The sequence below is a fragment of the Pteropus alecto genome, unplaced genomic scaffold, assembly GCF_000325575.1.
Source record: "Pteropus alecto unplaced genomic scaffold, ASM32557v1 scaffold106, whole genome shotgun sequence".
NCBI lineage: Eukaryota > Metazoa > Chordata > Mammalia > Chiroptera > Pteropodidae > Pteropus > Pteropus alecto.
The window spans coordinates 13,225,596-13,235,509 of NW_006442103.1; positions in this window are offsets into that span (position 1 = coordinate 13,225,596).

Genomic DNA, 9,914 nt, shown 5'->3' on the forward strand with positions numbered 1-9,914 from the left:
TGCCAGCAGGAGCGGCCGGTTACGTTTCGGCCAGGAGAACCCTGCAGGAGTGGTTCTCGGTGTCAGGGGTATGATCGGGGCAGAGCCCAGGACGGAATCTGGAGGCTCCCGGGGGAGCGAACACAGGCTGCTGTCTCGGTTTTCCCACCATCGCCACCCCCCGGAGGCAGAGTGGAGCGCTCACAGGCTGTCTTGCTTGAGGAGCGCCCAAGCTGATGTCTTGGGACTTGGGGAACCTGCCTGGGGAGATGAGGGAGACCTCGGTGTAAACAGGATCACTGGAGGCTCTAGGAACTGCCCTCAGGGTGGCTCTCTCCAGAGACAGCACCGACCCGGGAGGCCCCCTCTTTTCCGCAGGGGTTCCCTTTCTCCATAGAACTAGGAAGGTGGGTGCATGCAGTGCTGAGTCTGGATCGTGGTGTGGAACCCCCCACCCCGCTCTGGTCCCTACACCCAACAGCGAACTCCAGCCTCTGTCACTGGGCCCAGACAGGGAGAGGGAGTGGCCCAGGTCTCACCGTGGACCTGGAGGCAGAGAGGCCTCAGGGGCCAGGGGGCCCACAGCCTGGCCCCAGAACCTTCTGCTGTGGCTGACTGGGCCTCACTAGGCCTGATGGCAAGTTGGCTGCTCTTGGCTCAATGGATCATGGGGGCTATTGGTCCCCTCCATATGCAGGCAGCCGAGGACTGGGTTATTTGATAAAGGAAGATGAATAGGTTGATTTTGAGTAAATAGAGAGATGAGGACTAAGGAAATAGAGTGTCAGCATCTCTTGGCAGCCCCCCCCCCTCTGGAAAGCCTGGCCCGCAGCTCAGGCCCCCGGTTGCCCTTGCGAGGTCCTCTCTGCCCTGTCCTCACCTCTCAGGAGGTTTTGGCCCCAGATCTCTGTGCCTTCCTAGCCTTTTATCCTCACTAGGGATGTTGGAGACTTGGGCTTTAATAAAACCAGGAGTGTGACCAGGGGCTGCAGAGCAGCCAGCACGTTATTACTTTCATCTTCACCCGCTATCAGGGGGGCCGCCTTAGGGGCCCTGGCTGGTAATGAGCTCCCAGTGCTGGAGGGGTCACTGCTGTCCAGAAAGGGGCAGAAACCCACGTGGCCCTCTCGACTCCCTAGGTTAGGAGCAAGCTAAAAGGGCTCGGAGGGGGCGGGCCTGCGGCCAGGGTTAGGACAGCCAGGATGCTGGCTCCTAAAGAAGTCTGTGCGTAAAGAGCAGCCCATCCACCTGCCATCACTGCCCATTATAGCAGCGCTGTCCCCTGCCGCAGTGTCCAGGCGTCCAGACAGTCGGATTCTTAAAGGCCCGTCCATCGCACAGCTCCCTCTCGCTGGCTCCCCAGCAACCCTTCTGCAACAGCTTATCAAAGCACTTCTCTCTCCCTGGTGCGCTCGGCCCTGGGCAGAGAAAACGAGTTCCTTTTGGCGGGCTGCCCAGGAAGGAGCAGAGAGCCCCAGAGGCTTCCATCCCTCTGCCACTCACTAGCTTCGAGGTCTTGGGCGTGTCATTTCATAGCTCTGGGCTTCGGTCTCTAACATGAAGGCGCTGCCCTAGCTGTTCTGTCCTTAAGGTCCTTGCCAAGCCATAAAACCAAAGATTCGCACTAGAAAAGCTGTCATCAGCCATCATCCATCGAGATGACCCGAGGATGCCTGGCCGATGTCTCTTGCCCGCCTCAAGGAATCTAGCGACTTGGATTTGAAACCCAAATGCTCTCTCATCTTTTCAGTCTTCACTGCCCCGGAGTGTTTTGATCTCCTCCCGGGCGAGTTTTCTCCCCCCTAAACAGGCCGTGTGCAGCGTCAGTGCCTCTGCATCTGTCTCGGGCGTCCAGGCCGAGCGAGGCAAGAACAATGCTTCCCCCTCTGAGAGAACACTTCGAGGCTCTTAATCACTAAGTGGCTTGTCTGAATCTCTCATCATCAGCAGAGAAACATCCGCTATACTTTCAGGAAAGCCACAGGAGACCTGCAGGGAGCTCTGAAGCCCTGGGCAGGAAGCGCTGCTAAGTTAGCCTGGGGCGGAGGGCCTGGAAGAGAGCTAGGGCGGGAGCCGGAATGGCTCCCACGGGTGAAGAAACACCCAGTGAGCAACCTCTGCGTAGGCTGGGGGCTTGGAACTGAGCGTAGCCATCAGATGTGGAGACGGGACACTCGGGGCTGGGCCGACTGCCCCGGTATGGGCCTGTGTGGCACCACGCCCTCCTCCCCACAGCCCGGGCCACGACCATAACTTTGACGTTGCCTGTGGGGATTACATGGTGAATGCCTTGGGCTCTCTCCAGGCGGGAATGGGGTCTGGTTTCACTCATGGTTATACCCCTCATGTCTAGTTCAGTGCCTGGCTCGTAGTAAGGGCTCAGTAAACATCAGCTGATGAATGAATAGTTGAGAATACGAATTTGGGGTCAGGCCCTCTGGGTCAAGCTCCGACCCTGACGTTTATGTGTGTGACGTATTGAGCCTCTCGTAGTCTCGGTTTCCTGATCTGAAAAGCTACTATCGGTACCTACCAAGATTAATAATCTGTGCAAAGCACTGAGCTTAGTGCCCAGCACAGAGTAAGTGCTCAGTATGGATTAGCTGCTATTATAATTATTTCTACTATACTTAGTACTATTATAAAGAACTCATGGTCTCGGGGTAGGGGCAGGGGAGAGAAGGGCATATTTGGTTTGGTTTGATCAGTGCTGTAAGAGGTGTGGACGAGATGTGGAGGAGCACAGGAGGGAATGAAAACTCGGCCAGGGATTCAGGGAAGGCTTCCCGGAGGGGGTGATGTTCAATAGGATCTGGCAAGGTGAGTGGAAGGAGTCTGCTAGCTGAGAACAATAAGCAGGGGCTCAGTGGGTGCATAAAGACACAGGGTGAGAAGTGCGAGGTCCCCTGGCGGCTGGAGGGTGAGATCGCCCTGCCCCAGAGCAGCCCAGATGATGCTAGGGACAGAGCATGCCCAGGCTCACCTGCCTCATGGCCCATCCCTAGGAGTGTGGCATTCGTTCATCACCCACCTACTAAACGTTCACGAATACAGGGAGACAGCAGTGATAAGACCAAGTCCCCGCCCTCCAGAAGCTTGTATTCCAGGGGAGGGAGACCGAAATAAGCAAGAGAGAATCGAGCGTGGCAAGCGACTCATAGAGGCAGGTGACCGTGGGTCTGGGAAGCGCGGGGTGGTGGCAGCGCTAGCGTGCAGGGAACCGAGGACGGGGAAGGGGAGAGGTGGGTCAAGGGAGGCAGGGCCAGGCCTCAGAGGTTTGGATTTTGTTGACTGTGAAAAGCAGAGCAGTTTGGAGAGACAGGATGGCGGGGCGAAGGGTAGGAGCCAGAAGGATCCCAGATCCCTCTCCCCCCGTAGCTGCCACACCTGGTCAGTGGCCCAGCCGTGCTGTTCTGCGTCTGTGTCCCCAGACTCCGAGGCGCTCTCTTCCCCTCCCCTCTGCACTACCTTCGCTGTGGCCCGTACCTGCCTGGACCTCCGAGCTTTCGGTCCCCCCTCCGCCTCCCCCCTCCCCCCCCTCCCCGTTCTCCCTGTCGTAACCCGAAGGTTGTCCTGCTCGAAATCCTTCAGTGGCTCCCAGTCCACATCTGTTTTGTAGTAGGAAAACCTCTTCTTCAAGTGAAATATTATCCAGGTGACCAAGTATGTACACCTGATGAAAAACGGCTCTGACACAGGGCTCCAGAGACCCTCCCACCCCTCAGCCCGCCTCCGTGGCGCTTACGGACTCAGCTTGAAAATCACTTATCCACAGAATCAAGTGGCATCCGGGTTTCTTCAGGATCTGGTCCTTGCCTTTCTTGCCAGCCATTAACGGATAACATTTATTGAGTGTTTGCTCTGTGCCATCCTGTCCTAAGTGCTCATACATATCGAGCCATATAATCTTCACGAAAGCCTCGTGAGATGGGCACTGTGATTATCCGCATTTCGCACACGGAGACACTGAAGTGCAGAGAGGTTTTATGCCACTGGCCCAAGGACGCACAACTACTCAATGGCGGAGCTGGGATAAGAACCGGGGCAGCCAGGCTGGAGAGCCCACAGTTTGAGCCACTGCACCCTCCTGCCTCCTGCAAAGGCCCCTCTTCAAACCCTGCAGGGCCTTCTGCTTCTCCCTGCCACACACTGTTCTTTCCACTGCCTGAACTAACCTCTCCCTACCTCTGACTCTCCTGGACAACGCTCATCTTTCCAAGCCAGCTGTCCGGTTTCCTCCTGTCACTCCCCTGGTCCGGTCTGGGCACGTGGTCCAATTCCCCTGGGTCGAAAGGCCTAGGGACAAGCGTTACAGTGTCTTGGAGCGAAGGGAAGGCATATCTGGAACAAAATCTTCAGGATCTGGTGACCTGCTGGATGAGGGGGCTGCTGCAGTGGAGCAGAGTGGAGACTGACACCCCCCCCCGCCCCGCGCCCCCATGCTGGCTCAGCTCTCTGCTGGGAGAGGGGAGTTAGGGTCGTGGGCGCTCCTTCCTGGGGTGCTGAGATGGCTCCTGCTGTGAGCACCCGGCCTGGCTGATGTGGGTTGGCTTCCTGCTCCTCTCAGGCCTGGGCTCCCGGGGCTCTGGGGAGAATGCTGGGGGTGGCCGGGGTGGAAGGGCGGGATGTGTCTGCTGTGATGCTTCTGCTCCCTGCTGGGTTCTGTTTGTTCCGAGTTCCACGCCTGCTTTTCTTCTCAAGTGCTTTCTTCCCCAGGGGCTTTGTAGCGTTATGAATAAGTGATTGAGGAGAAGAGAGGCAACTTAAACGAAATCCATGTGCTCCCGCTGCAGCCTGTGGTGTGCACACTGAGAGCTCCCCACGCTGTGGAGAAGAGGGAGACCCTCCAGCTCGCTTGGAGCCGGGAGGTGCGGGAGGTGTGGGTGAGACCCTCAGGCTGGGTTTGGTCCCGGGTCGGTGAGAGACGAAAGCTGAACAGCAGGAGGCAAATGTTTCTGCATCTGAGCATCTTCAGAGAAGCAGATGGCTCTATTTAGGAAACTTGTCAGCCTCTCATTCGTGAACCTGTCCTTGAAAAGAGGTTTAGTGTTGCACACGCACCATTACTTTGGGGCAAATACCCGTGAGTCAGAATCGCACTGGGAGGAGCAGATCTCTTCCCAAAGACTCTTAAAAAGGTGGGCGGAGAGCGAGAGGGGCTGCAAGCGGTGGGAGGAGCTCGAGGAGAGCTGAGCTCAGAGACATTCTGGAAGCGATGGAGGCAATGCCTGGGACAGCTGGGAAGTCTCCATATGGGTGCTCATCCATGAGAGGCCAGTGGCGAGGACCTTCCGTCCACCAGCACGTTCATAATGACAGAGAGGAGTAGATGGCACATAATGAAGCGAACTTTGAGAATCTGTCAGCATTTCGTGCTCAGTTGTCCTGCCACGTGGCTGTCAAACAACTGTCAGTTTCCCTTGGGGTAGGGTGGGCATCTCAGCGGGGAGCATCCGATCTACGCCCCACACCGGGCTTGGCAGCAGTGGCTCTCAGCAGGACGGGAGAGGGCCTGGTCTCGTAAGGCGGTCTCCTCAGGCAGGGTTTGGTCTCAGCCAAGGGCACACACTTGACCTGCCAGTGACAGTGGCTTTAGCTTCATCGTTTCTTTGCTGACCTGAAGGTTCAGGTCTTCACCCACCTCCTGTTCCAGACGCTCCAGAATCTCTCGGTCTTGCTGTGGTGAGGCTGCTCTGTGAAGAGCCTCTTCCCAGCCTTTCACGGAGTTGGCCATCTGCTCTTGAAACGGCCACTTCCGTCCTCTTCCCAGCTCTCCGGCTGCCCCTCCCCGGTCTCTGCTGGATCCTCCACCTGTCCCAGCCCATAAACAGTGCAGTTCATCAGGACTCGGCCCTGGGCCCTCTCCTCTCTTCCTTCGTCCACACAGGTGATGCTCATCGCCATGGTTTCCTCACGGACCTGCGTTCTAGACTCCGGACCCGTGTATCCAGCACATCTCATCGTGGACACCTCACGGAGACCTCACACTTCTCAGACGCTCAGGGGTGCACCTGCCTTCCACTTACACTCTCCTCTTGTTTTTCCCAGCTTGGGAAACGGGCCCCTCCAGCCACTCAGTTGCTCAAGTCCGAAACGAGACACCATGGCTGATGCCTTCCTCTCTGGGCAGTTAGTCCATCACCAAGCCCTGTCAGCTCTCTCTCCAAATTCTCTCTCTCGTCTGCCCACTCCTCTCCCTCGCCGGTGCTGCGCAGAGGGCCCCAGCATCGCTCCCCTGCCGGGAGGCGGCCACCTTCCCTGAGCTCCCTGCCCCCCCTTGTTCTCCGGCCTCATTTTCCACACGGCAGCAGCCCGAGCGCTCTTTCGAAGTCGTGAGACAAATGACGCCACTCAGTGTGAAACCCTCCCATGCTTCCCTTTGCTCTAGGAATAAAAACCCAAACCGTTGCCGAAACCTACAGGTTCCTACACGATTAGGGTCCAGTGCAGCACCCCCCACCTCACGACGCTTCGGCCTCGCAGGCTTTCTTCCAGCTCCCTAAGCGTCGCGGGTTCTTCCTGCCCCCAGCACTTTGCAAACCCTGCTCCCTCTGTTTGAGCAATCTGTCCCAGCTCTTCACTGGCAGGTGTCTGCTCAGCCCTCAGGCCACTTCCTCCAAAGCTGCACCCCCGCTCTAGATGGTGTGTCCCCGAAAGACAGGGACTGGATCTGTTTTACCAGGGCCAGGCCAGTGTAAGGCAGACCGGGTGCCCAGGGTGCAAAGGCGAAGGAGGCCCTCACGCGTAGGCTCGGGCACGTCTCCCAGAGCGGCGCCTCCTTCAATTCTGCCCCCTCAGTGCCTTGCTTTCCTTGGTTCCAGCCCGATGTTTCACTCACCACGTATTTCCAGGCTTGAGCACCGTGCCTGGTAAATAGCAGATGCTCAACAAATATTCGTTGCATTAAGGGGCAACTCAGCTGGGTGAGGCTTACCTGATTCAGAAGGTGACAGAAGTGTCCCTGTGGGTAACGAGGTGGCTTCGGGTCGGAGCATCTTAAGGTCTTCCTCCAGGTGTGCTCTGAAGACTCCAACATCGGACCCACTTGGGAGGGCAGGGACTTGGTTCCCGAGCAGCGCCCCAGGTCCGCCGGGTCCGACTCTCTGGAGGCGGGGCCTGATGCGTGCTTCTGGGCGATTCTTACGTATCCTCAGTTTGCAACTTAAGGCGAATGAAGAGAACCTCTGTGACATGGCACATGTCCTCACGGAGCACGGCCAAAGCCACCCAACATCAGTGCTGCCGAGCACAAGGTATGACTGGGAAAGAGCCTCCTCGCCTTTGTTAGGTGTCGACAAGGGCTCCGGGGGCTCAAAGCCACACAGGATCCTCGAGGAGGGCCTCGCTCACCGTTACCCTTCGCCCTTTCCCTGCTCGCCCCGGGGGCCCCGGAGAGCTCCATTTTAGTAAGAATTGCCTCACCCAAATTTAGAGGGTTTAGGAAAATGGATAGAGTTTTAAAGACGTCCGACATCGTTCTGTAAATATTCCTTATTGCAGTAGCATCAGGTGTGGTGCCCTGACCAGCAGCATCAGCATCACTTGGAACTTGCCGGAAATGCAGATTATTGGACCTCACCCTCACCGGGGGCTGGGGCTCAGCAAGCGTGTTTTAACAAGTCCCCTCGGGACAGCTTAGGACGGAGAACCGTGGCCTTACCGAGGTAGAGGAACCCGTTGAGCATGGCCACTCTGGCCAGGATTGTGAAGCTTCTTCCACTCCCTTTAGGCTTCTTACTTTGGTGATCGATGCCCCTACTAGTTTGTAGAGACCATGATGGGTACTTAACATATTCATTTCATTCATGCCACACTCTTCGAAGAACCCATAATTATAGCCGTATTGAGGTTCATAGAGGTTAAGTAAGTGGCTGAGGTCTCAGGGTGGTCGAGTCTGCATTGGGCCTCGTCTGTCGACTCTCGGGCCTCGCTCTCCATGCCTCCGGCCCCCTCTGGAACTGTGCGTGCTCCGCCCCTCCCCCCTCACGCTCTGCCTCTGGTTACTGAGGATCAGGCGGGCTAAGGACCCACTTGGGTTTTGAAGGTGAAATTTCTTGATGTTCTGGAAGCAAGAAGCACTAGAAAGGAAACCTCCGAGACTTAGTTTACCTCCCTCTGTCCGATGCAGCCTGCTTCCTCTGGAAAAGAGACAGACAGGTGGTTTTTACAGCCTGCATTGCAGACCGCAAGGGTAAGCCATGCCCTGCTAACTCGAACCAGCCGGTGCCGGCATGTGGCTTCAGCCTGTCGTTCATAAAAGCCCCTGTGTGTCATCGTCTCACAAAGTGCTAAGTTGCTCCAGTGGACACTTTATTATAGGAGAAGTCGGCAGCTCCGCGGAAGGACCCGGGCCCTCCCCTCACAGACCATCTCGCCTGAGCTCCAGGTGCCACCACCCAGACGGGGAGGAGGAAACCGGATGAGAAGAAGTTTGGGGCAGGCGAAGAGGGTCCTCTATCTCCAGCAGAGTTGGTGTTGTTTTCCTTACTTCTACTTTCCTTGCTTCCTGATGCCCTGAGGTGGGCAGAGGGGACAGTCTGCAATCTCTGTGAACTCCTTGGGAGAGCCAAAGGTGTCCTCTCTCAGGATTCAGCTCCTTGCTGTGGGTCTTTGTGGGTCGGGGCAAAGCAACTCCCATCGCACGTCACTGGGCAGCAAACGACCGAGTGACGACTGGTCACCTCATCCAGTCCTGGCTGCCATGCAGGACCACACTACACCCCACAACTGAGGCCTCTTTTTGAAACATGTCACTCACACATTCCCCAGGAAGTTCTCCTTGGTGTCCAGCCTGCTGCCTCCCATGGCACTTAAGCCCTCCCCTCCTGGTTCCCACCTACTGCTTCATGGCGACGCAGACGCTGTGCCTTCGGAGTCTTGAAGACTGTATCAGCTTTTACTCCATCTTCCCTTCTCAGAGCCGAGAAACTATTTCCTTGGCATTTTGGCTTCATCGACAAAGGTTGGGGGTCAGGTGGGAAACTGGGGTCGGGGCTCTTTATCGAAGCAGAGGAGCGGGGTCACAAATCTGCTACAAGGGAATGGTTCAAACAGCCCCAGCAGGGGATGCTTGGGGTTTGGGGTTCAGATCCTGCCCCTTTGCTCCAGCCGTGTGACTGTGAAAGTCATCAAACATCTCTGACATTGAGCGTCAGCCGCCCTTGAGGCGGTCCCCTCTCAGGCGGTGGCTCTAAGTCCCTGATTGGCAAGCATATGAGGAAGGCTTTGCCAATAGCTAGCAGAAAAATCTAGATTCACATGCAGCAAGCATGCGATCTGTTTGTCTCCAGACACCTTGCGGAGGCGGCGGCCCTGCACCTAGTGGTTGTGCTGTCCAGGGTGTGACCCACAGATGTCTGAGTCAGCAAGAGGAGGAGGGGCAGCTGCCTTGGGTGTGTCCCTGCGGTCGGACATCTTCCAGCCTGTGTCTCTCAGGCCCCAGAAAGCCGTGCTGGTTTGTGGGTTGCCTCTCACTTCCCTCCCAGCCCTGGGCTTCCCCACCCATCAGCTCCATCAGCAGGTGGGATTAGGGATGGCATCTTGTGTGCTCTCTCAGGCTCCAGGCTCCAGCTCAGGTGTCCCCAGTAACAGGATAAACTTAGGGCTAACACTGAACTTAGAGCCGGGAGGCCCTCACCTTCTCATCAATAAAACAAGGTTAGTCATGACCGTGAACAAACGTGTGCACTTAAACCCCTTGTTCGCTGTCTGGTGCAGACAGACCCTTCAGACATGTCCCCAAATGGTCCAGGCCCCTTCCTGCGTTGTCCTGCCATGGAGCCGTGTCTGGCGGCTGGCTGGGGTTGGCTTCGGCCATCGCCGTGCTGCGTCGTGGCAGCGCACCACTGGAAGGAGAGGTAGGCGGTGGGAAGGGAGGACAAGGGAGGAGGGAGCATGGCCCCACCATCCCCGGAGGTGGCCGGAGCAGTGCAGAG